The sequence below is a fragment of the Pseudopodoces humilis genome, chromosome 3, assembly GCF_049639895.1.
Source record: "Pseudopodoces humilis isolate 2021_Gansu_Grassland_sample_001 chromosome 3, ASM4963989v1, whole genome shotgun sequence".
Lineage (NCBI taxonomy): Eukaryota > Metazoa > Chordata > Aves > Passeriformes > Paridae > Pseudopodoces > Pseudopodoces humilis.
In genome coordinates, this window is record NC_142202.1 from 49,409,015 (window position 1) to 49,435,981 (window position 26,967).

General features: G+C 36.1%; 1 protein-coding gene across 6 annotated transcripts in view; it reads right to left on the reverse strand.

Annotated features, from left to right (window-relative positions):
• Nucleotides 1–26,967, reverse strand: part of UTRN (utrophin) — a 348,412-nt gene that overhangs the window by 142,226 nt on the left and 179,219 nt on the right. The window lies entirely within an intron of this gene.

Genomic DNA, 26,967 nt, shown 5'->3' on the forward strand with positions numbered 1-26,967 from the left:
GTACTGACACGGAGCAGCATTAGTGGATGATGCAAGTGTTTACTGAAATGTATACTTGGCATTATGAGAATCTCTCTTTGAACATCTCCAGATTATTTGCTTCTGTTTAAAAACACAAATAATTATTACTACATTTGGGGACATTTTAGTATAGTCAAGTCAATGTAGTCAAGTCAATAGAACTATATTTGTCTTATTGAAATGTAATTACACTTGCAGGAAAGATGCACTTTTTAATACACAATTCTCCATTGCTGTAAGTTGCTTGATACTTTACTTCATAAACCTCAAATATAGAGGACACTCCTAATCTAAAAAGGTTACACAATTGTGACATCCAAAACTTCAAAACTGAGTTGCAGTTAATCATGTCAAACAGGTGTGGGGGTTTTTGTAACCTACATCGCCTTGCTACCATTTTAGTAATTTTGTACTTGTTTAGAATTTCTAATGACTTACGGTCTTACACCAATACAGAAGCAGGAACCTCCAGAACTGCTGTTGAACTCACAGTTCAAATGAGTAATGATTTTTTGTTGATTTTTATCATATATTTAAATTGGGAAAGGAGTCTTCCCTTCTCTGCAGCCTCTTTTTTCTTAACAACCGCTTTTCTACTCTTGGCAAATGTGGCACTTCTATCTGAATCTGCTGAAGTTTCATAATAAATAAAATTATTATTTATTTATAAATAATAAAAAAAATAAAAGGAAGAAATGAAAGAATACAAATTGTGCCTTCTAAATCACTTGCAGCAGGCTTCACAATGTTCTCTCTCCTAATAGTACCTGTTAATGAGACTATTTTCAGTAATTCACATACTTAATAAATCACAGAGGTACCTGCACCTGTAGGGCTCATGCCAGTGACATGCTGAATACCAGAAGACTGCAACTTTTTAATAGAAGCTCCCCATTTGATCTTATAGAGAAAAAAAAAATACTTGAAAATCCATATAAAGTATACATTTGAGATGCTAAAACCAACCCAAGTTAAAGTATATTATTGTTTATTCATCTCCTTTTTCTTCCAGAGTGTCACAAAACTTGTCTCAAGTGCCCTTATCTCTGCATTTGGATCAAATCAACTTGTTTTGGATCAAGTTTTAACTATACCTTATAATACATTTTAAATTTTCTTTCTGAGAGAATAATTTTCCTTTCAACACTTTAATTGCCAAAACATACCCAATCTAATTCCATTCACTTAATCTTACAGAAACGCCTGAAGAAGTCACCATTTCTAACAGAGAAGGAAGGACAAAGGCTGACTTGTGCTATCGGAAAGCAGAAATGATGGGTGAATCCCAGGAGAGATAGAAAAAAAATGCTCTTTTTACAGTGATTACTTAGAGCAGCCTCCTGTAAACACTCTCCTCTGAGAAAACAGAACCTGCCAGACTCACTGGAAGAAGTTCTTACTGGAAATCTCTGTAGAAATTCTCTAGAGTGAAAAATGACTGGAATAGTATAAGAAACATTAAACCTAATTAAAAAAAGATTCTTTCAAATACAGTAAACACAACTATAATTAAGTAACTATATTAGTATATCAAAATTATTTGGAATAAAAATTTTGAAACCATGCTCGAAGCTGTATTTGACTTGCTTTTAAAATATTTCTTTCACAACTTGAAGTATTAACTGATCACATAGGCATTCAAAGCTCTAAAACAACATAAAAACATTTCTTTTAGGGAGAATAAATTTAGAGATGTTTTAAGGAAAAAGTTCTATTTGAGATCCACTCAAGTATGCAAACAGTATTGTTACTGCAAATGTACTTAGTAGAAGTGGTTTCATTTTATGGGAGTTTTTAATGTACTGTAAGGTTTCCTGCAGTCCTTCATTTATTAGAATTCCACTTTTTAGAAGTGAATATTGGAAAATACTCATCTCTAAAATATATTACAACTAAAAAGATAAGAACATGTTTACACAAACTGCAAGATGTTTTCTAATCTCTTTAAGCAATGGGCAAATTTTTTGGTCTTTTTAGCATAGTGAGGATACTGTAGGCCATACAGCACATCAAATCTGAGCTTAATTTGAGGATGAAGCAAATGGGAGAAAGTTCAGGAAGTGTGCTCTCCTGAAAACAGAATGGATATTGACAGAAGGACATAGAGATGGCTAAATGGCATGTACAAATTCATGCACTTAAGTTCTGAATTACTAATGAAATGAGAAAATTGACCCACATAATTGTTACGTGCAATGTCCCCAAGCCGAGTTTTCTTGGCTGTCCTTTTCCTTGCTTAGCCACAGTGATGAATGACCCTGTAAGACATTCCCTGCAGAATTTGGGGAATGTTATTGACCTCAGACTGGAATACAAATGCCTCTTTAAAAACTAATGATGTATGGCATGATTAGATTGAAAATGGGAAGACTGCACTGATCACACACACCTACGGTGATCCCTTGCAATGCCATCTGGCAAGTGCGGGCTAAGAGAACCTAAAAGCTGCTGCGCTTAAGAGCTGATGGGAGCAAGACAATGGAGATGAAATTAGATTAATTAATAAGAAGATGCAGCTGAGCTCATGCCAAGGGCTGGGCTTACTGAAAGAAAAACTGTTTCTGGAGAATCTTGTTCCACTTATATCCAGAAAAAAGCAATGCGATCTGATATTTAAGGAGCAGCAACAATGGGAAAGGAAAATTACCAGATGGCAAGAGCCCAAGGCCTCAGCCAACAACTGCAGTTGGAAATTAAAGAATGAAATCCTGCAGCACTCTAACAATGAGTACTTTGTTACTCATGCAACAAAGTAACCAATTTTCCAAAGGAGTTCAGACAGGCAGGTTACTTCTCCAATCACAACATAAAGATATTTGGCCATTCTTTTGATTGCTGCAGATTTGCAATATACAGCAGCCTTAGATATAGGAATCTTTCACACAAGAAAACAAGTGGCATGAAAGCTGGGCTACATGGGGCACTGACATCTCAGGGACCTGTGTGTCACAGGTAGAGAGGAAACCATCCTTTTCACGTACCACCAAGCTATTTCCTGAAGTACCAGCCTAACAAGTAAAATACAGAAAGAAAAAAAACTAAAGTAATAGAAAAGAAAGATGCTAAAAGAAAGATGCTAAAAGCTATGAAGCCGTAGAAACAGTTAGCATGTGTCTTTATGGATTAAAGACAAAGGGCAAAGAAGGAAAAAAGAGAGAAAAAACAAGTAGTGGAGGAAGTGGGGTTTTTTATTCTTTTCTACTGGGTTAAAATTTAAAAAAAAAAATCAAACCTTTAGAGAATGCTGCACTGCAAAACATTATAAAACAAGTTATTCTGCTGCAGGAGGTTATAAAAATGAATTATAGAAATGATTGAAGACACAAAGAAAAAATATATTCCTGCTCCACTATGGTTTTTTACTGCACTTATTACTGAAAAAAATTTGCTACACAGCCTGGCAAGAAGTAGTGAATCTCCCTATGCCATAAGCCTACTGTCAAATCAACTGATCATGTATCAGCATTTGTAAGAAATGGATGAATTTACAACATATCTACAAAGGTGATTCACAGCAGCAAGACAAGCTCACATATTAGGTAATTTCTGTACTCTACACACATTAGCTGCTTGCTGAAATAAGCACTTTCAGAGCAAGTCAGAACAGCACAAAGCACCATTGCACAGAAGCAGCTGTGGGTTTTGTGTTGGGAGGAGCAATATTAATTTCAGCAGCTTAAAAAAAAATAGCCTCCCTCTTTATTTTGAACATCAAACTTAATGTGCCCAGAGTGGAACTCTGTTTTGGCCACTTCCTTGCCGCCAACACTTGGGTACTTCCATGCCAGCCTGGGAACGCACCCACCCCACTGCAGACAACCTTTCCTTCCCTTCTGCTGCCCTCAGTAAAGGCTGGAGAGAGCAGAAAAGCTAATATTTGCAAGGAGTTAAATGACCCTATTGAGTGATTTCCATAGTAAAAAGGCTGCCAACAATCAAAGCATAACTGAATTGTTAAGAATGAATATTTTGCATTCCTATATATCACTGAGGGAATGCCATTTGGAGTTGCAAGTAGTTTGTCAAGCAAGAGATAAAAACATTTTTGCTATAGTGTGAGATGTAGAAGGGAGGAATGAGCATCTGTGAAGGCAGCCCAGACTGTCATACCAGGGATAAGGCAAAGGCAAGAGCCAGAGCAAAAGACAACACTTGGAAAACAAAGTTCATGTTGCAGATGAGAAGGTAAAAAAGGAGCATTTTGAATGCTCCTAATGCATTTAAAATAAATCTGCAAGAAGTGAAGAGAAACAATTGTTCCTTGTCACTGAGGAAATGCCATGCATGAGCTTATGAATAACATTTAAAAGAAATTACCTGTTTTAGAACATAAAATACAGTCTTCACCACCAGTGATACATAAAAAATATCTCTGCTTTAGAAAATTATTCCACAAAATAAGCATTGTTTGAAATGAGATCATATCTTCTGAAGTTGATTAGCTACTTACAGTGTACCACCCCCAAAACGCACCTTCCAGATGTGAGCATGCAGCTCAATCAACAGAATATTTAAACTGTTCATGTTTTTGTCCATTTATGAAATACATACTCTATGTATTAAATATAAAGTTTCATATTTTTGCTGCTTCTCATAACTCACTATTTAAAAAAATCTTTCTTATTTTAGATCATTACATATATACCAATGAGGGGTTGACATTAGCGTATTATTACAGCCACACATTTTGATTATGAAATCCTCTTAATCCATGGAATTCCTGAAATGCCAGTATAAGGCTTGCAAATTTGAAACCCTGTCCTCAGTGCATCATATATCTGATGTTTCCTGATCAATGTAGTGCCATCAGTGCCAGACAGATAGGGGTCTGTGGCATTTCGCATGATTTAAAAATGTTAGATTAATATACCCCCCACAAGCAGGGCAGAGGCTGAAAAAATGCATCCATTACATCAGATGTGTCATGACCTCAAACAGAAACTACCGTTTCAAAAATTACAATATTTTGATCTTCTATTTCCTTCTTAAAATTTAAAAATAATTTATGCATATAATGCGAACAAAAGAATGCATCTGAATAGGTCAACACACTTTTTTTGTGAGCTATCAAAGACACCTGTCTCATAACCTGCCTGATTCTTTCCTCCAGAAAATAATTCCACTATAGTGAATTACCAAAGAGGAAGCTGCAGAAACTTCGGGATGGCCTATATATTTGCTCTTATTTTTGTCCAAGCTTTCTCTGTGACCACTCAGTATCTTCTAGTTGTTGGTTGCCACCTAAGGAGAAGATTCTTTTCACCCATGGGATGGTCCAGATTCCATTACTACAGAGACTCATTCCACTCTTCTGAAGTGAGATTTGCTTCTGTAATAATACACAGACACAACAACAAAAAAACTACAGATCATACATTTTTTTAAAGGGTGATGGTGGATTGGTTCACCCACAGGCAGCAATCTTAGAAAGGAGTAAATCAGTATTTTGACTTTTTTTCTGGGCATATATTTTGGCTAGTATTTCTACTGTATCTTTATCTTGAGGCAAAACCTTCCAAACAAGTTGCTTTTTGAATTCATGTACCCCATTCCATGTTGTGTTCAGTTTTCATAACTGGCCTGCTAGGAAGTGCAACTCCAAATTGCATGGAAGTTATACTTAAAAGAGCAGGTTTCCTCTTTGCCAAGACAGCACATGACTAAAGCAAAACCCATGCGCACAAGTCATAAGACTTCCTTGAAGAATTAACTTAATGAGTGACCATGGCCATTCAATTCCTGATCAGTTTGATGTAGCTTTATCAAGCAGTTTCAGTTGTAGAATTACAACACAGACAGCACTTGCAGTGTTTGGGAGAAACAAATTCCGCTTTCACAGGATGGCACAACCATCTAGGGTGGAAGAAGCTCTGCAGTTCAGCAGGTCAATGCAAGGCTGATAGCAAAGCTGGGGTCACACTGCTGAAACCATTGTGCAGTCCAGTGTCTCCCGTCTATGCCCTACTTCTCATTTACAAATCATAGTCATTCAAAATATGAGGTGTTTTCCCACAACATTTTGTATGCTATGCACTTTTAGCATACAAATATGCACTTTTAGCAATGCACATTTAATATACCACACATTGGAAAAAAACCTGGGTAAAAAAATTAAGGCAGCAGTTTTCATTTCTTGTCATCTTTCTCCTCCTTGCAATACATTCACATGAACTTCTGGAGAAATACTTATTACTTTAAAGTTTATGAGTATGCACTCAGAAGCAATAACAAATGAAATGCTATGGAAAATGCTACTTGAAAGATATGATATTTTGCAAAGCAGTATCCTTTTAGGCAATTAAAAGGAACATTACCAAAATCTCTGCAAATCTGCTCTAAGAATGCCATTCTTTTGATGACAAAGACAAGAAGGGAAATAGTTCATTTTCTGAAATGAATGTGTTGCATATGAATGTGTAAAATTTCAATCTGTTTAAAATTACCTTTGCAAAAATACCATTTAACAGCTTATTTAACTGTAAATTAGCTGCCTTGCCACTTCTGCCATACATTTTGAAAACAACTTCTATTTGCAACAATCTAGCATTGCCAAAATTATGCAAAAACGTAATTACACTTGAATTTTGGAGAAAATAATGCACTAACCCTAAAGTAAATGGAAAATCCCACTTCAAATGAAGAGGACAATGCAGTATGTACATACAGGATTCTGGCACTTCAAAAACACTCGGAATAAACCTGAAGAGGAACTATTTTACATGATATTCCTTTATAAACTAGCTGATTAGACAATACAAGTAGAAACCAAAACTAGCAGCAATTAACACATCTATATTGTGAATATACTCAAAAGACTTATACTGATTAAAAACCACTATAAATTAAATCTTTATTGGCTCTTTGGAAACAGAATCAAGGGAAAACAGCCAAATACTCATGTAAAAAAGTTTAACATTATTTCCCCAGGAAATTTGTCTAAAGGAATACAAGTTTTTAATAGAAGTTTATTCTTATGAAATTATCTAATCTACTCCCCAAGAAAATATGACTGTGATCTGGCTCTGTAGCATGCTAAGAACAGAAACCCTTAGAATAAGAGCCTTCAGCACACCGAAACTTTGAGGTATAAACACATTTATAAAATAGACATATATATATATATATTCCTTTTTTTTACATGCATATCATAAATGCAGCACCAGAAATTAGCTCCTGAATAAACTGTAAGATAAAAAAGAGACAACTAAAGACAACATGAAGTAGGCAAGCAATTTGCTATCCTTCTTACAACTTCCTTCAACAGGAGATTTCTGGTGTATTTGACTGCTATGAAAGTTGAGATTCTCTGAAAAAGCACTGGCATGTGGAAGAAAATACCTCTGTTTATTAAAAATATTATTAAAAGTTTGTTCTTAAAAATATAAACCTATTCTCTTCTTTTGAAACAGCAGTGAAGGAGACCACCATTATTTAAGGCCAAAGCCTGCTCACTGATAGGAAACAAACAAAAGGGAAGGCAGCTCCCTTCATCCTACCTGAACTTCATGCACTGCAGCAGTACTTTTCTATCCACTGCAGACTCCAGTACTTGCAAGAATATTACAAAAATTACAATATTACAAATATTAATTAAAATAGCCACTTGATTAGAAGAGATTCTATCCATATGTTTATTTTCTTTCTGTTCATATAGAAGGGTTATACACTTTAGAGGGAAAAATTGATTAACTTCAAGGTCTTTTCCAATTATTAACCTTGTTTTTCAGATAAAGAAGTGCAGACATTTCTATTTAAAAAAATATACGGGTAGTGAGTATTTCCAATAAAATAAGTCACGCAGGTCTCCTTTAATGAATTAATAGATATATTGTTTGCTATACCAGAAGACATTTAATTTTCCCCTCATTTCCTTCAGACATTAAAGAAAAAATCTAAATCAAATACCAGAACTAGTTTAGTTTAAAAAAAGGTTTACAGACATGAACTCATTCCTGTCACATTAGGAGTTTTATTTCCTTTAATTATACTGATTAACGTTGCCCCCAAAAATCAGGCAATGGAAGATGTTTAATACACTATGACATGGAAAATTCCTGTCCTTGCATGTTACTTTTCCAGAAACATATATTTGCTGCTTTCCCCACATGAGATTTACAGCATTGTTTCACAGTGCTGACACACATTCATACAATCAGCTTCCTAATGAAAATTAAAACAAACAAGACTAAGATCCAAACTAGCCCTCAGAGAGTTTTGATTAATAGACCATCCATTAGCATCTGTTTCGTTACATGATGCAGAGCTCTAGATTAGAGCAGCATTAATAAATGTCCACAGACTGAGACATTTACATGAGTTTCTATACTGAAACCACGATGCACAGTGCATCCCTAGGTGACAGATTTGGCCTTTACCATCATATAAATGTAAATTCAATTTGGGAAAGATCCCAACCCACAACTGATGATTTAAAATCCTTGGCACTTTGTACTCAGTACTATTTCATTTCAGATGCACTGAAAGTAACACAGGATTGGGTACTTATTTAAAATGCTGCTTTTACCAACACTTACTCACAGGCAGCTAATGCTTCCTGTGCTTTCATTGGGAAATTAATATTTTTTTAATTTAAAAAAAATTAAAAGTAAAAATGTGGGGTATTACAAGGTAGTTAAAAGGCCTTATTCAGTCAAGAGACCACTTGAGTACTTCTGGGTCATCAGGACTTGTTGACCAGGTTAGCACCAGCTGCCACATGCTTGTGCTCCCAATCCTCTCACTCCAGCAGAGAACAGGACCCTGCCACAGTGGCACAGGTGTCAGAAGAAAAACTCAGCACAGAAGGAACAGCACAGCATGTTTGTGCCAGTGAACGTGCCATGCCTGCTGCTTTCCTCTCCATCCTGCTGGATGGGGACTGGCAGTGACGGATGAAGGGCTCGCTCACAGTCCCCAACCCCGCAGCAAAGCACACACGTGACAGGAGAATCATCTGGCCTGTGAGGGGCATAAAGGGACTCTGTATGTGCTTGCAGTCATCTCATTTCTAGTGAGACCAACTACTTCTTGATGAGAAGGCTCATTCCCAATGAAACTCCTTGCTGAAAATACACCCAGAACAAGTGTTATGGCTTCAAACAAATGCAAACACTGTTCTCCTCAGAGGAGAGATGAGTATTTCCTGTCTATTGCAGGAACTACTGCAGCAAAGGGCTGGAGTTAACTTCACCTGCAATACCTGCAACTGTATTTAATCACTTCTTATGTTTTCTTTGATCCAAAATCAACTTCTCACGTACTTGAAGCTCGACCATAGTTTTGCCAGAGATAAACTACAATTATAACAAAAACCTGTCTGGCAGAAATTACACCTCTTGTTCAAAGAGCAAATGCACACTTGGTTTTCACTATCACACTGCCGTGTCAGTAAGTCAGCACAGAGATATGCATCTCTTTCTCCTTTGCAGTCAATAACTGATTTTCTACAGTCCATAGTTTCACATGAGGAAAAAAAGATGATCAATTACCCCAGCCAAGAGTCTTCAAAATCCTTATTACTAATAAGTGCAATTTCATTCTATTTATCAACTACTTCAAAGATCTATCTAAACATGGAAGAACCTGATCAATACTAAGGAAGTAAAGCAGAAGACAAAGTAAAGCAGTAGTCAAAGTATTTCCATTGAGTACTTCTTCCATAAGTAAGGCAAAAAAAGTGGATTCCATTATATACAAGGCAGTAGAGAAGGAAATAGGAAGAGAAATTCATGATCTTGTAAGGCTTTACTTTTAAACCCAGTCAGTCAGTCAACCACAGCACACTTGTATATACACACACCAACCCCGGTTATATTTTCAAATAACCTTACATTAGGGGAAGCTTTCTCTGAAAGCTTCCACATTTTCAAGATACATAATCCAATCCCAACAGAGGATGACTTTGCTGGAATCATATGAAAACTATTCCAATATGAAAAGGCATGTTGTGAACCAGTTCTTTGTGAACATTCAGTTACCATATGTCAGGATTTGAGACTAACATTTTAAAAATACTATTCAAAGTAAGAGTTGGAAAAAAAAGTTATACACATCCCATCCAGATGTACAATATTTGCAAAGTATTCAAGCCAATGTGTAAAACTAAGAAGGCAGAACTTTCCTCACTGGTCCTCTGTACAGTCAGCAATGAAATTAAAGAAAAATAAATGCTAATAAATTTAGACTAGGGCAGTAAGTATTCCAGTAAAACACTACTTACAACATTTCTGGCAATTTTGTAATAGAGGTATTTGTAGTTTATACAATCTGTGTCTCTTTAGGGATGAAAAATACAGTAGTGTGTATAACAGCTATCTATAATTAAGATCTGCATACTTACATTTTAACATAAATATGAAATTGAGCTTTCAATAAATTCCCATGTTTAATTTTATTTCACAATTCTTATGTTGATTTTATATTTATTGACAAAATATGGCCATTACATTAACATTTGAATATTTCATATTTTTGTTAGATGCATTTCACACATTCTTCCTGCAGCAGAACATGAGATCTACCTTGGTTTCTCTAAGGCTAATGCAACAGAATCTTGTGGTTTCATAACTGGTTCCACATCAACACAGAACCTAGACTTAAAAAACATCTTGTGATGCACTGCCATCTTAGAGGAAGCTGTCTAAAGTGACATTTCAACCATATTAAATCACTAATTTAGCCTAAAAATAAATTTTCAGAATATTTTGAAATTAATACAAATCTTACTGTTTTACAATCTCTTTTCTGTTCATAGTTCTACACTTTGACACCCTTTTTCAGAACATTTCTCCCACCACTGCTCCTGAAAAAGCTGATAGCAACAGAAAGATGTGATTCTGCAACAAATAACTAAACGTTAAGTGTGAGTCTAACTTGGAGTTCATGTTCACATTCAAAGTCAGAATTTGATCTTCTTATTTGAAATAAAAGCACACCCTTCACCTGAAACAGCCTTTAGAACATCAACATCACATGCATTCCTTTGGTTACAGTCTTGGATTTCAATCTCTTGAGGCAGATTGATTACCTTTATTTATTAATTACATTCAATTTTTGTTTGGGATTTTTGTTTTCTAGCTGGAAGGACAAACAAAAAAATGCCCAAGGCCCCTCAACAACTTGTCCTCGCTAATATCCCTAATATTTTTATATCAACTTGTTCCTGTTTATAACATTCCATACAAAGAGGGGTTTGTAAGGCCATTTGTCTTTTCATTCACTCTGTAACATTTCTCTACATTATTACTAGTATGGTTTTTTTTCTTTAAGACAAAACATGAAAATTATCTCTATAACTAAGTCATACCAGTATTTTTAGATTTTCACAGCTGTATTTACTTCTATGTGGTGAAGAACTACCACTACTCTCTTAAAAATAAATAAAATCTTGATGAAAGCATGCTGTGCTTTACATAGTTTTACAGAATGGCTGTAGATATGTTTGGGCTAGAACAAGAGCATTTACAGTGAAAACCTGAACCAGTCACCATTTATTTCGTCAGTGGAAACACAATCTTTCCAAGGGCAACTTAGAACAACTAAGTTCTCTTCCTAAAGACTGAATATGAGTTATCCTCTCATGGAGCTTGTTCCTTTCCATTAACTACATAGGAGAGATGAGAGATTCTGCACATCAGAATAAAGAGATTCTAGCACAATTTTCTGATGGGAGTGATAGGAACAAACAACCAAGCAAACTGTTAAAAAAAAGTGATACTATTTCACCAAGAATCCATTTGATCAAGAACAAAGAAAACCTCTGATATACAGGATATATCAGTATACTTCTGATTTTCTTAGTAGCTCAAATCTCAACAAAATAGGAACAAAATTCTAAAAACATTAATATTTAAAACCAGATTCAGAATTTGGCAAACTTTTGTGATGCAGACTCTAACTTCAGTCTACAGTTGAGGAAACATTAAAACTGTCACTGCGTTTCATCACAAAGGCAAAACAAAACTGACTTGATTTTCATTTACATGCAAACACTTACCGGGGAAAATTTCTGTTTAGATTATCTACTTAATTTGCATTATTCCTTTCCCAAGCAGTATATCAGCCAAATACTAAACTGCTGCCATTTACAAAAATGAGGAGTTTGAAAATCTACATCCTCCGTTCAGTGAATTGTAATGGGAGGATTATCAGAAAAGATTTTGCTCATTAAAAGTGAGTCCCGGGTCTGAATAACAAAGAAAACAATAGCTACAAAATTCCCACACTGGTAATCAATGCTTTGCCTTTATCAAAGAAATCAGTAGATATCTTATTGAAAACATGGAAGATAGGGAATTCAATCTTTGTAAGGCTGAATCATGCATAAGAGAGCACTGGCTGTCTTAGGCAGTTCCAGAACTGAGTCTTAAATACCCCTTCTACCAGCCACAATTTCAGTTTTGATTTCCAGGAATTCAGTGGAAGAGGTTATTCTATCAGGCTGCTAATGTCAAGTACTGCTAAAGATTCAAAACCCACGAGTCAAACATAAAAGCTTAACAGTTGTCTGTTTCAAGGGCTTTTAGGATACACTTTGTTCCCCTTAAAACTTTTTTTAAACACTTTTAAATACAAAAAAGAGTGAGATTACCACCTCTAATAATGAGCTCCCAGAGGAAAAGCAAAAATGCTCCAAAACGTGCAATGGTGCTGGCAGTATGGAGCTCAGCAGTAACCCAATTAGGAAGGGATTAATTTAAAATATCTGTACATGCATGCATCCACACTTTCTCCCTCCCTTCTGTGCCGGGTAGTCCTCAGAGATGCACAGACACCAGACTGACTTCCACCCAGCAACTGAGGGCTTAGAAATTTCTTTGCTTGATATGGTACAGAGGGGATAGAAAGAGAGAGAAATAAACAACACTCAGGCTAAAGCAAACAACTGAGTGAGTTTGAGTAGTTTGTGTTAGCTTTTCTGTTTAACTTTCTGAGTATAAGTCAGTGTGTAAGGAACAACAAATTGGGCAGCTCTAGCAAGTGAACAATTCATTTATCTGTGTGAGCCTGTGCCAGCATTTTATACACCTATCCTGCAAATGCATGTCTAGATCCTTGCAAGTCCTTTTTCTCCTTTTCTTTTGTCACAAACTGTTTCTCAGTGGTTGGCTCACTGGTGTCAATCAAAACACCTTTTATCTGCGAAGGACAAAAATCACTCCCTAGCCTAAATCACAGCAAAAAAAAAAATCCCAAACATTAAAAGACTTCAACTTGACCAATTCCTGTTTCAAGACAACGTAGATTTGAACCAAAACCATAGCTTGCATTTCAGAGGATCAAAATAGGACAACTGACAATAGTTCTATTCTATCAAACAAAAGTACTTAATACAAGCAACATGAAACCTGAAAAGGTGTTCAGCCTCTTTGCTAGGAAGGAATCTACATTTTACTTCTATTCCTAAATAAAGGCAGAACAGGTGAATGGATTGCCTTCTGGTTTAAGACAAAGAACAGGATACAGAGTTATGAGTGTAACCTGAAAGCAGCTGCAAGAGGTCAGGCTAAAGAGTACAGCACTATACAATAGCAGAAATCCCTCCTTTGACACACTCTCCTTGTCTTCAACTATCACTATGCCAGGGGACTTAATGAACCAGACAAACTAAACATAGTGTTTAATAACCCTGATGGACTAGTTTTTTTGCCATGATTTTGTCCAAAGGCCCTAAGTTCATTTTTACATCTGGCCACTACATCATCTCTCAGAAATAAATCCTACAATTTAATTATCTGTCATATGACAAGGTATTTCCTTTTATTTAATAACTTGCTGCTTCATTAAATACCTCCTCATGTTAGGACACATAAGAAACAAATCATTCCCTCTTCATCTTCTCCCTGCTATTCAGACAGTTTATAGACTTCAATGAGATGAGTATGGGCCCATGGTTTTCCATACCAAGAGCCATCATTTACTTACTTTCTAAGCCTTCCAGGACACCCAATTGCTCTGCTTACTTTTCTCAGTATCTTTTGTAGTTGAACTGTACTACACTATACTGACCTTGGGAGGATAAGGTAAATCCAAAAATCATGCAGTAGTATAAATAATGCTTTCATTCTGTTCTCTCTTCTTTTATTAGAAACCATTAATTACTTTCAACTCCTGAAACGGTCTTTGCTTGTTTTTGCTTAGAAAATTATGTGTCTAAAACAACACTAAACTCAAACCCAGAATTACTCTGAAGATCCTTTTTTGAAGTGTAGCCAATTAAGAACCAATTACTGTTCATGTGTAATTAGACTGTTTCTTCTGGCACAGTCTTTCATATGCCATTTTAATCACCTTAGAAAGCACTGCAACTCTTCACAGTATATTTTAATTTTGCTGTCTTTAATACATATGTGAAAGCACTTCAGCAGCCCATCATTCACCCTTTTTCACAAACCATTCACTAATATATTGAACCATAAAAGTTCATCAAGAAACCTAATCCAAAAGAAGGCTCCTCCTTACACCATGACAGCACAATGGGATTTGGTTTTTTTAACTACAAAAACATCCAGCACAGTAGCTTCCCCTCCCTAGAGTTACCTACATTAACTATAAACTCTTTACTTTTGCTCATCGTTTGAGCAAAATTTCAACAAAATTCAAGCTGGAATTATCCAGTTTTATAGTTATTTTTTTCTTTTGTCCTAATAAAGAAACAAGAAAAAAACCAATATTTAAAATAACTATAGCAACATACTTCAGAAACAGTCTCAAATGAAGTCAGTGAAAGGTGTTCCACGAACAACAAAAGAGGTTTAACAAGTGCAATCACTTACAACTCAGATAAGCAAGAAAAAACATCTTGAACACTTCCAGGATCCAGAAGCTGTTGCACTTTGTTTCTAGTTGCAAAACTGAGTAAAGGGAATGTTGCTCAGCACAGCAGACGACTTCACTATATTTGAAACACCTGGGTACCATAGGGTCACAAAAAATGTTCTACAGCATTGTAAAAAATGTGTCTAACAAAAAATACTGCTCACAAAAGATTTCAAACAGCATGATCTAAAAGGAATTGAGCCCCATATTAAACTACAAGGAAGAGAAAACAACAACCTGTGCAGGTGTCCAGCAAGCAAGTACTAGCTTTTGCACACTAAACAAAGCAGAAGGAGAGTGGAAAGACAGCAAAAACATGTAATTAAGGACTGAATCATAATGCATGCATAAAAGGGAGGCAAATTAAAGTTACATGATTGACCTTAACTAGCATCTCCTAACTTTATTTTTTAACAAGACAATATTAATAATGTTTTCCTAATATTTTATGTGCGCTAAAAGTTCATAATCAGAAAGGAAAAATTGAGTCAATCCTCTGGCCTCTACCATCTGGCCTGCCTTTCATACAAAGCCAAAGGAAGTGAAGCTGATGCTCAGACTTAACCTACCGAACTTATTCTGCTTCATTAACACAAAGCTTGAACAAGGGGGCACAACAGGGAGAGATGGCAGGTCAGGGAGCACCAGTATTTCTACAGAGACTACACAGACATTCTCAGCTGATTTCTGAGTTCCCCCAAGTGACCAAGAAGCACACTTCATACTCAAATCTGAGCAACATATCTGTACCACTGTAGTACTAGGATAAGAGACATCCTGTTGTATGACAAGGACATCATTAAACGTTATTTGTCATACTCAACTACTTAGACAAGGAGGATGGTGGCCCTGTCCCCTACCACTCTGATCACATACCTAGGTCTATCCACCCATCTCCTACTCTGCACTTTAGATTAATCAATGCAGGGAAAATATTTTTAATCTGTTTGCACAGCACCTGCTTCAGTAAGACTGAAGAAGGATCCTGGAAAGCTGTCCTGATTAAGAGCACTGTAATAGTAGTGCTTCTCCTGTCCAGCTATAATATTGCTCTTGCACATTAATGTAGCAGACAGGCCATGATACAGGCCACTTCTGTATCAGGAAGCACAGAAATGCAACAGAAACAGACCTGGGGGACGCAAACATTTGCTATGTGTCATCTTTCAGTGCTCAGGGCTTCAGGCTAATTGTCAAGTAACTCTACAGACTGCATGCCTACCAGTGCTTTTGGACCAGCGCTTTGGCGTGCCCTGGGACTCATCTTCTAGTGCAGTTTCATCCGGAACAGCTTCTGTACTCTTAAGTTCTGCACACCATTATATAACCCAAATAGGAGGGACAAGCCTGCTACAAGAGATTTCCCTCAAGAGACCATTTCTGATTTGAATACAGAGCCACTGGTACTGAACAGCAGCTACCAGCTCCAGCACTCTGTCTCACTCCAACTTCCTACAGTTTTCAAGAACATTCCCTTCTTTAGTGGAAGGATCGTTCCCTTCTTTCTGAAGTTTCCCTTTAGAAACTTTTCAGATTCTGCTGCTCTGCTGATAAAGCAGGTAAAGTGTGAAGTCCTTTACACAGAATATGAAACTCATTAAACTTCTGTTGCTAAATTTAAATGTACAATCAGAAGGAAAAAACCCACTTGCAGCTGAAAATCATTCTTTGCATATGCAGCACTTGTATACAACTGATTAATTTCCATGTGGAATTTGCAGTACTTGTAAAATTAGCCATTTGAATGCCAGAGTCATTTTTGTATGGGGAAAAATGTATTGAATTAATAATAAATACAACTGCAGTAATAATAGTTCTTGCTATCTTTATATCTGCCCATATCCCAAATTTCTTCATGGATGTTAACATGCAATCCTATTTTATTTTTTTTTTTTGCCAATTGAACAGATGGCACTTTACTAGTAAAAAAAGGGAAACAAAACCAGAGTTTGTTTTTTGCTGAAAGAGTTCTGGGTTCACTTGCAGAAACCGGCTGTAGCTAAAACAAAAAAACTCACCCTGTTTCAGTGCAACAAAAATGGAGACATTAACTTTGTGAGTATATTTTAAAGGCAAAGATTTTATTTCTACAGCAATTATACTATCCTAAATTTTAAGAAGATGGTTACTCCCAGAGCGTATCTGAATTCGATATTTAGCTGACCAGGATGGGAAGTAATTACTTCTAGACACTTGGAGGGAGATAAATAAAATGCTTTCATTCATAGCATAGCACAGTTCCTTTGTACATGCAGCATTTGGAATTATTTGGGTAGCAGAAAATGAGTGAAAAGTAGGAATACCACATGAGGCTGCAAAATGTAGAATACTTGCAATAGGACTAAGAAAGTAGGGTACCACTAAGTTTCTTTTCTCAAGCACAAATGGCTTGAGAACTATATTCCATAACAGTATTCACCAAGACTTGTACTGATACTCTTAATAAGGGCTATAGTTCAAGCAGTTACTACTTGTGTATTTTTGAGTTACCAGAGGTTGTGGCTAAAGGCTATTTTAGTAACACTGCACAGACAAACTACCTTATTTCCATCTAGCAGCTCCATAAACAACAATCTCATTATCCTCTCAGTTACCTGTGACTATACCATGACTTGTTTTAAATTAATATTGTTCCGTCCCTCTAGGATATTTATGAAGTGAATATATTTCTCATCAGCTGCTAGGAGAAAATCCTACATTATCTTTCTTTTCTGTCAGCTACAACACCTCTTCCTTTCTGGCCCCTCATATTTAAATTCAATCCAATCAATATATCTGGCACAAAACAGTTTCTTCCAGTGCTCCAAGTTGCAGGACCATTGATTGTCTCCATTTTCTTTTCAAAGCACTTTCACATACTGTTTGGACACTCCCTTCAATCCCCAATTTATGCCTCTCCTACTTTCCTACACCTACTTCCTACATGGATACGTAGGAAGGATTCCCCTTCCAGAACACTAAGCTCTCCTACTTACAACTTCTTGCTTTCTACTGCTAGCATCACCTATTTTGGTTCTCTTGCTAAGAACATAATTAAAGAAGTCTGCCAACAATGTGTTTGCAACCAAATGTAGAAACAGAGACTGCTTGTTTAGAACAAATTCTCTCTGGTCATGTTTTACAATATTTATCACTTGCTTTGATTAAGACTGCAAGTTCTTCAAGTTTTAATTTCTATTTCTGTAAAGTGCATTTCTTATGTACTATAAATGCTACATAACGATTAAAACCATTAATCTATTGCCAACAGAAAAATGCAACTGGATTAAAGCAGATTAATTTGTTCTAAACATCAGTCAGATTTGGTGGATAATAATATCTAGCATGGCTGCTATCTTTCTAGGTTGGTTTATTTTGTTTTCTCCTTATCCCACAGATTAGCTCCCATAATGTAAAGAATCAACATTTACAAGAACTCAATTTTATGATAAATTAGCTTCTCAGATTCAGCACTACGTCTTCAGTAAGATTGAACTGTGTCACTTTACGCAGACATGTGGTGGAATAAGCCAAAATATACAAGGATCTTTTGGTACAGCATTTACACACCCCATGTGCATATTATTCACAAGTGTCTGCATCTACAATGCCATTAACATTCTTGAGCAGAGAAATATTTTTGCAAGTGCCTTTTTCAAAAGCATCATTACAATACTGATGAAACAACATAACACCAAGCCTCTAAGCTGATTTTAAATTGGGTCATGTTCAGGTTCAAAAAGCTGACAAAGTCTCAGCATGGAAAACACCAAAGCACACTGAAGTGCCTCTGCTAAATCTCAAGAAAAAGTAAATCAGCAGTCAAGTCCACAAACAGACATTGCTGCTGCCAGCTTATTATACCTCTTATATCCAACTTCAAGGTGGTCTCCAGTCCTCTGCAGTTTTCCTCTAAACTCTATAACTTTTTGTTAATAATTCTTCCAGGCTATTAAGTGACAACCTATCAAAGACTAATTAGGCAGAGAAGGATTTTAAAAACCAGCTGGACAGCTTGAGTACTAAATTTCATATTTCTCAGGCGTGCCTGAAGACACCTTGATGTTTTTTCCAACACAAACCCCAGGTTTTACAATCTTGTCTTACAGAGACGTGCACAGAACTGCACATACAGACCTATATTCAAATTTTCTATTTACTTGAACTTTTCACCAAGGTCTGAAAGAAGATATTTGTCAGTACAATAAGCTCATTGATTCTGCAGTAATACTTAACAGTGATAAAATATTTATATTGCTTATAGTCATTCAAGAGCTCATAATCAGATCTCCTAACCTCTGGAATCTCAGCACAGATGACCTCCAGACTAAGGGCATACCACAGACAGCTGGCTGGGGTAGCACAAAATGTGTCTCACTCCACCCCAGGAAGAGCCAAACTTGATGCAAGAGCCCACACGCACTGCCAGGCGGCACACTGCTCACTGGAGACTGCTTGAGCCTTCCTGCCTCCTGACCAGGAGCACACATCAGGACAAACATCTGCCTGAGGCTATGGCACAGCAAACTCTTGAGAAGGTGTTCTGTCAGTGAGAGATTGTTTCAAAGCACTGGGCTAAAAAGTGCCTTGCATGCAAAGTCAATTGCCCCCACACTTAAGAAAGTGTATGCTCACACACACGTCTAATCAAAAGCTGTTTTGCCTTTAGGTAAACACAGTCATTTAAAACAGCCATTTTATTTTTGTAAGCAAATTCAAACTTGCTTGAAGGATGTAATGATTTCTTTCATATCTCAGCTGCCCAGAGAGATCAGGACTCTGTGGAGAATACCCTACGCCTGTCTGTTGCACTTGAACTTACTGCAGAAACTCTGATATTGTGGTTTGTCAGTGACCTTTTTGTCAGCTGATCTGTAATGACACAGCAACAAACTCAACCAGCCTGTAGTGAAAGAAAAAAATAGCAAGAAAGAGGGTGTCTAAAACCACTTTCACAATCCAGGTCACTGGGATGCTGTGAAAGACACACAGGTTTCTTATGCCAGTCTCATCCTCCAAAGCAAGATGAAGTAGTAGCAGAGTAAAGAATCAAGAAACACAATGACAAAAGGACTCAGTAAATTGAGGTGCTAACACTAGGAGGAAGAACACAATTCAGGAGTAAGCTTTTCAAATACAGTAATAAAAAAGGCAAAAAAAACCCCAAACAACTGAATGCTAACAACTCCTTACCTCCAGCCACTCCTAGGAGCAGAAATTTCACAGCTAAAATAGTTGCTGTCCAACTCCAGAATACATGGTTGCAATTTAAATATTGGGCAGTAGGGAACAGGAAAAACAGATTTGGCAACTCTTCCCTTTAAAAAGTGTAATACCAACCCATTGAAAGGGAACACCATTTTGAAGACATCTCTGCTACTGAAAACTTCTAGTAACAGGAAATACACTAAAGCTTTATGGAGACTTTCAACAAAAACAAGCTCTTTGGCTGAGAGGGCCATTTTTTGTTTATTTTTAAAACACTGACATGTAATAGACAAAGTTTAAACATGAAAAGATTACAAGTTCTTTGTTCTTACAAGTATTCTTACTTCCTTGGAAGAGAACAGGATATGTGAACTGATGCTACCTGCTTGGCAACACCACAATCTACTCGGCCTTGCAGATGGAAGCAGTTAATCAAGTGCTGAACATTTTGGGCACCATCACAACACACATTCTGTCATTTAGGTACAGCTGTTGCATTTAATGACTCTTTCTGTGCTCTTCTGTCTTAGAATACACAGCACTTAATTTTGCATGGTGCTTTCAACTTCCAACAACACTATGCAAAAAAGGGTCAAAGATGAAACTTGCTTAGCTGACAGCAGGCTATAAACTTTCAACCTGAAGCGAGCACAAGCAGCAACACCTGACATTTCTGTCAAGGCAGACCCAATGATGACCAATTGGATGAGCTATTCTTTAACTTGGGTCACAGCGATTTCCTGAACAGCAGGTCTGTATTAAAAATACAACACTTGTATGCTGCTAAACCTAAGAAACAGACAAAGAAATCACTATTTAGTTAGTGATTAAACTTATGATAAAACTAGGAAGCAATAAAATTTCTTTTGTAAGGTGGCAAAATCTCACCAATCTTCATTAATCAATACTGAGAGAGCATATCCTCTATTATCTTCCTAAAAGTAAATATTGTGATTAAAATGATTATTGGACTTATTTATTAATTTGATTTTCAACAGGAGGCCAAGGTAGAAAAAAAAATCTATTCTTTTTATTTCCAAAGGCATAATTCACATAATAAAGACCTCTAGGCAGAAACTGGCATCTTAACATTAAGCTGCCTGCACACTTTTGCTAAAAGCCAAGTATTTTCTAAATAAATACATACGTCAACTATAAAGTATGCTTTTAAAATCTTACAAGCACCTTCATTTACGTTAGAGAAGCCACCAATCACTGCTCAGAAATGAACTGGGCATTGGTCCACAGTTGCTGAACAACTGTATTGTGCATCACTTGTGCTTCTTTTTTACTTGTGGTCTTTTTTCTCCCCATTATTATTATTTTCATAGTTAGTAGAAATAGTAGTAAACGTAGCACATTTTATTATCATTACCATTATTACATTTTACTTCGTTCCACTTATTAAAGTGTTCTTATTTTAACTCAAATGTTTGGGTTTTTTCCCTGATTCTCCACCCCTTCCCATCAGTGTGGGAGGGAGCAAGTGGCTGCATGATGCTTAGCTGCCAGCTGAGGTTAAACTACAACTGCAATCATGCAGTAGAATAAACACAACCCTGGGTCTACAGAAATACATGAAAAATTATTTGCTATTAGAATATAAAGAAAAAGCAGAGAGAAGACTAAAAATACCCAATACATTACACACTGAGACAAAGTTAAACTACAGGACAAAATCACTGAGCATTAATGCCCATGACAAGCAAGGGAAAATTTGCTTCAGGAGCCCTTTGACTGTTCTGATCCTCACTTGATGTACAGACAACCTGAATCAGGCTGACTTCCAGGTATTAACCTGGTCATCATCAATAAGTGTCAATCTCATCTTCTGCTTACTTGCTTCTACCCACACCCAGCCTTCCTGGGAAATAGTACACTTCCACATCTGATCTTTCTCACTTCAGTCTCCCACCCACAGATTTTCCTGCATTCAAATGTCCTGAAGAATCAAGCAGACCATGAGATAAATGGCAACATTAATCAAGATAAACTGGTATTTATATTTTTTCTTATTTTTTATTTAATATTGCAGAGACTGTTGCTTTCAAACCTTCTAAGTGTATGAAAAATGAGAGTATTTAAATACCAAAGCCAGAGTTCAGTGAGTCTCCAGAATTGTTTAATCACTGTGTAAAGTTATACCTTGAACACTACAGAATAGAAGTCCTGTAAGAAAGAGTAAGGCATTAGATCACCTTTCTTTGGTTCCTCACTATTTTATCTAACTAAACTAAGTTTTCTACATTAAGACATATGCTGCATGCCTACACATTTATTTTTAAAAAATATTAAACTGGTCTAAACTTTAATTATGGACATGCATGGAAAATTAAGGAAAAATAATGTCCATCAAAAAGCCTTCACTTTAGCATCTCCTTTCATCCAAGATAAATGTCAGTATTACTACTTTATGACTGGGAATAAATTACCAGAAAATCCAGCACCCAAAGCCTTTTAAGTGGCTGATTATCACCTCCACATGGGCTGATAGATCACCCACTATGGAATGACAGCAGCCTAACTCCTGTTTTTTTGCAGATGCCTACCACACATCAAACCCATCAAATAGACCAAAGAGTGAGCTTTCTCATTTGGAAAGTCCAGAGATGACGAATGTCTACAAGAATGAAAATGAGAAATTTTCTTTGAAAATGAGAAATCTGCTTACAAAAGCCAGGAGTCATTAAAAACATGAAAAACTGAGAATCTGAAAGTGGATGTATCAGCAATTAATATCCTTTAAGACCATGTGTGAGTATTTATGTCACATTGGCAGGAATTCTACAACTATAGCTCTAAATGAGAATACAGTCATTTTTATACTTAAAATGTGAACAGTTTCTACTATTTAAACATTATCAATACCTCTGGGGGTGGTTTTTCTTTTCAGATTTTTTTTTTTTGATGAACAACTTAATCCACAGTAGTATCACAGCTCTGTGCATTTAATCACCATATTTCATGGCACAATAGGGAAGAGAACCATAACCTGTGTAGCCATCACAGATATTTGGCAACCAGTAAGCCACTCCATCTTCATAAAAAGCTTTGCTTTATTACATTTGAAATTTATAGATGTGGCAAAACGGAGGCAAAAAGTTAGTTTAGATTAATGATGCTAAGTGACTTGCTTGTTTTGAAAAACCATTTTAATTTACAGAACACCTCCACCCTAAATTCTGAAACACTTAATTTATTATCCTTTATTGAAGCTGTAAAAATCTAAATCCCTATTCCCAAGCAAGTCAGAATGATTATAAAGGTAAATTTTATCTACCAGATGCTAAATATTGACCTCCAGAGGGACCTCACACAGAAGTAACCTACACCTTTTTCAATGGCAAACATCCCATGCATTCATCATAGAGCTACTTTAAGATAGACAAGTTTAAGCCTTGCTTTCATTACTTTTACTTTCAATAAATTCAGAAGTAATTGACAACTATAAATACTGTTATTTCAAAACTGCAAAACAGTAATTAATAATTAACTCTTAGTACATAAACTGAGGAGCCTAAATTGAGAGATCTAAATAGTTCTTTAGCTGTCCATAGTGGAATCTTACTGCTGCATGCAGAGCTTTTTAATCATGCATTCACAGACCAAAATTTTAAAACTATGTCAAGAGACACCAAAAATTCAGCAAAGCCAATTAATAAGATGGGCAGAAAATGATGACCACCCTAAGTAGGAAAAAGATGGCATTTGTTTCAAGTCTGCAAAATGTCGTCTCCTGTTGAGAATACAGAAAACACAAATGAGCATTCTATAAACGGATACATGAATATGTGGGAAGAAAAGCACACAAAACCACAACACCACTGCCTTAAACCTGCTCAGACACTAAGCATCCACCCATATCCATCCACTTTTAGAAGAGGAAAAAGAAAAACAAAGAAAAAAAAAAAAAACAAAAGAGACCACAGAGAGACTTGAGCCAGGAATTCCAACCGTAGGGCTTTGACAGTTTTTCTCATTGGTACCACCTCACAGTTTAAGCCTAAGACTTCAGCAAATCATGATCAGCTTTCTGTTATTAATTACTTGTGTTATCCTGACACCCAGGAGCTTGGATCCAAGAATATCATCACGCAGAGCACTGAGCAAGCACAAGCTGTGCAGTGGTTGAAGGAGTGCAGAGGTTGAAGGCATCTGCAGCCCAAGCTGAAACACGGGACAACTGGGAGGCTAAAGAGAGACCATCAATACCAGTCAGCATGAGAGGCAGCAGTAACAAACAGCAAGCTACTTTTAGCAGAACAAGCTTTGCTCAGGCATTTCAGTCCTTTATAAAATGCATACATGTTGGAAACAAAATCAAAGACTACCCTCCTCCGAGATGCACCAAAAATTATCTCCCATGTTGTGAAGCAGAAAACACCTAACAGGAAAGTATAAAAACAGCAAAGCATTTTTACAGTGTATTTGTACAGTTAGGTTAATTACTTTAATCTTCTTTATCTTCTTGCTGTTCATTGTTTATAGATATATTATCCATTTATTTCCTCTCATTTTCACTGCTGGACCTAATTTAAACAAAAGATTCCATTACAGTTAACAAGTTCCAAGCCAGAGATACATTGCCAACCCCAGAAAAAGCAAGTATTTTCTATGCATATACAAGTATTCTTCTTATCAAAAATCTCATTAAACTAACCTTCAATTTTCTTCATTATTATTGTGTTTCTTTATTGAAGTGTCATTTGCCTTAATTTTTCATAATGTATTAAATAGCTGTGCATGTCTAATTTGTATTGTGTATTCCAGAAAAACCCAGTTTGTGAGCCACCATGGAGCTTTTCAGAAATTCTCTGAACAGACCTAAAAGATGATACAGTGTCCTCAAACATTTATCATCTGCTTAAACAATTTGCTACTTACTAATAAGCCTTCCACAGTCTTTAAAGGTAAAAAATGCACAATTTCATAGTCCTTTTTAAATCCCTCCACTTAAATTTTCCATGCTTAAAATGATCAGAAGAGAGGTTTTGTTGTATTTTTATTCTTCTTTATGCCTGCTTTCCATACACCATTCACTGTCAAAACATGTTCCTTGATATACTCAGTTTCCAATTAGCAAAAAATGGTTCCAAAAATGCCATCTTTCCCATTGTGAATGTAATCGAGGCAAAATCCCTGCCTTCTTTTCAGTGCCAACATTATCATTTCGGCAAGATCTACACAGACACCCTTATGTAACCAGCCTTCCCCGGAAGAGTGACAGCTAGGTGTCATTACTGCTAGATATCATTCATTTCCACATTTTCCTTTAAGTATGAAGATGTTGCCAAATCCTTGATCTGAGATACAGGCAGTGCTTGTTCAAAAGGCTGCTGCTTTCTTGTATCACAAAATCAGTTATTTTTTAACTGGATATTCAAAAACTGGCAAAGGTGTCTGATATACACACTAATTCAAGCATTCATGTAATAACACACATGTTGAGGATGAAGTTTTGGATCAGACTGTTTGCATAGTTATTTCTAGACTCAAATCTATACCATCCTGCCAAAGTTTGCTTCACTGCCTGCAGATCCACCTTCTTATATAAACATGAGCTGTTATTTTTATCAGCAACAACAAAATTACTATATTATTTTAAAATTAAGATCCTACTAAGGAAATAGTTAATTTCCTTTATAGAGAGACAAATTCAATAAGTGATACCTTAATTCCTGTATTTATCTATGACGTTACTTTTTGAAAACAGCAGGTTTTAATTCAAGGCAGTAACAAGATCACAAAGGGCAGCTATTAAGTAATTATACTGAGAAGGAAAGAATGTTCAATACTTTCCTCTGTTTCCAATCTCACTAATGAGGAATATTGTGTTTCATATAGCTATTTAACTACACAGATGAAGTGGCAAAAATCTGAGCTTCAAGTGGAGAGAAAAGGCCAAAAAGTAATAAGCTTGGTTTTCCCTAAGTATAACTTATTAAATCTGCCAAATAATACTTAAATAATGGACCATTAGTGTCTAAGAGCTAGTAGCAGTTCTCTCTGAGCACCAACAGAAGATGGCAGAAAAATGCAGATATAACTCTTCTCTTTAAATTAGGTATTAAAGAAGGAGCTAAGGAATTTAATGTCCATAAGCTTTACATCAATTCCTGTGAAAAAAGTAGTATGCACGTCTTACATAAGAAAAAATTAGCACCAGCCAACATTACTTGTCAAAAATCAATCATGTCAGGCTAACTTAATATCCTTCAGTGACAGGATAACAAACCTTGGGAGTAAGAGAATGGTAGTAAGCATAATTTACCTTAACTTCACTAGTTCTCAGAAACAGTTAAATGAACCGCAGATTACCCAAGGAGTAAATGAGAAAGGAAAAAGCACAATGGTCTTTCTATATTTGAAAGAAATATTGAATATTTTAAATATTTCACATATGGAAATATGTGCAAACCACTGTAGTAATACATTCTTGAACTGTAAATTCAGGTTTGTGGTGAGTCAAAGGACCTTATAATATACTTTTCTCAATGATAAGGAATAAAATTTAATTTACACATCAGAATAAAATACCAAAGAAAATGCTTTAATAGCTTGGAAAAGGTGACTCAATTTGTCTTAAAAGGAGCTGTAAAAAAACTTCCCTGAACAGACCAGACAAGTATTCCTCAGTAACACAGGAAGAGATGATCTCAGAATTGGGCTAAGACTAGGTGACAAGCAAATCTCTGGTTTTATCTGCACTGTCTCTTACCACTCAGATTATTTCTTTATGTACTAGAAACGTGAAGATAATGTCATCTCAAATGCCTACTTGATCTTTCTGTACTGAATTCATATGTACATCTCTGAATTCCCTGAATACAAGGAAAGTGTCTTCAAATAGAAGGGAAGTATCTTTCAGAACCTCTCACTTATCTGAAACAAAGTTTGTCCATCTCCAATGCTATCTATAGCATCCCACAACCCTTGTATACA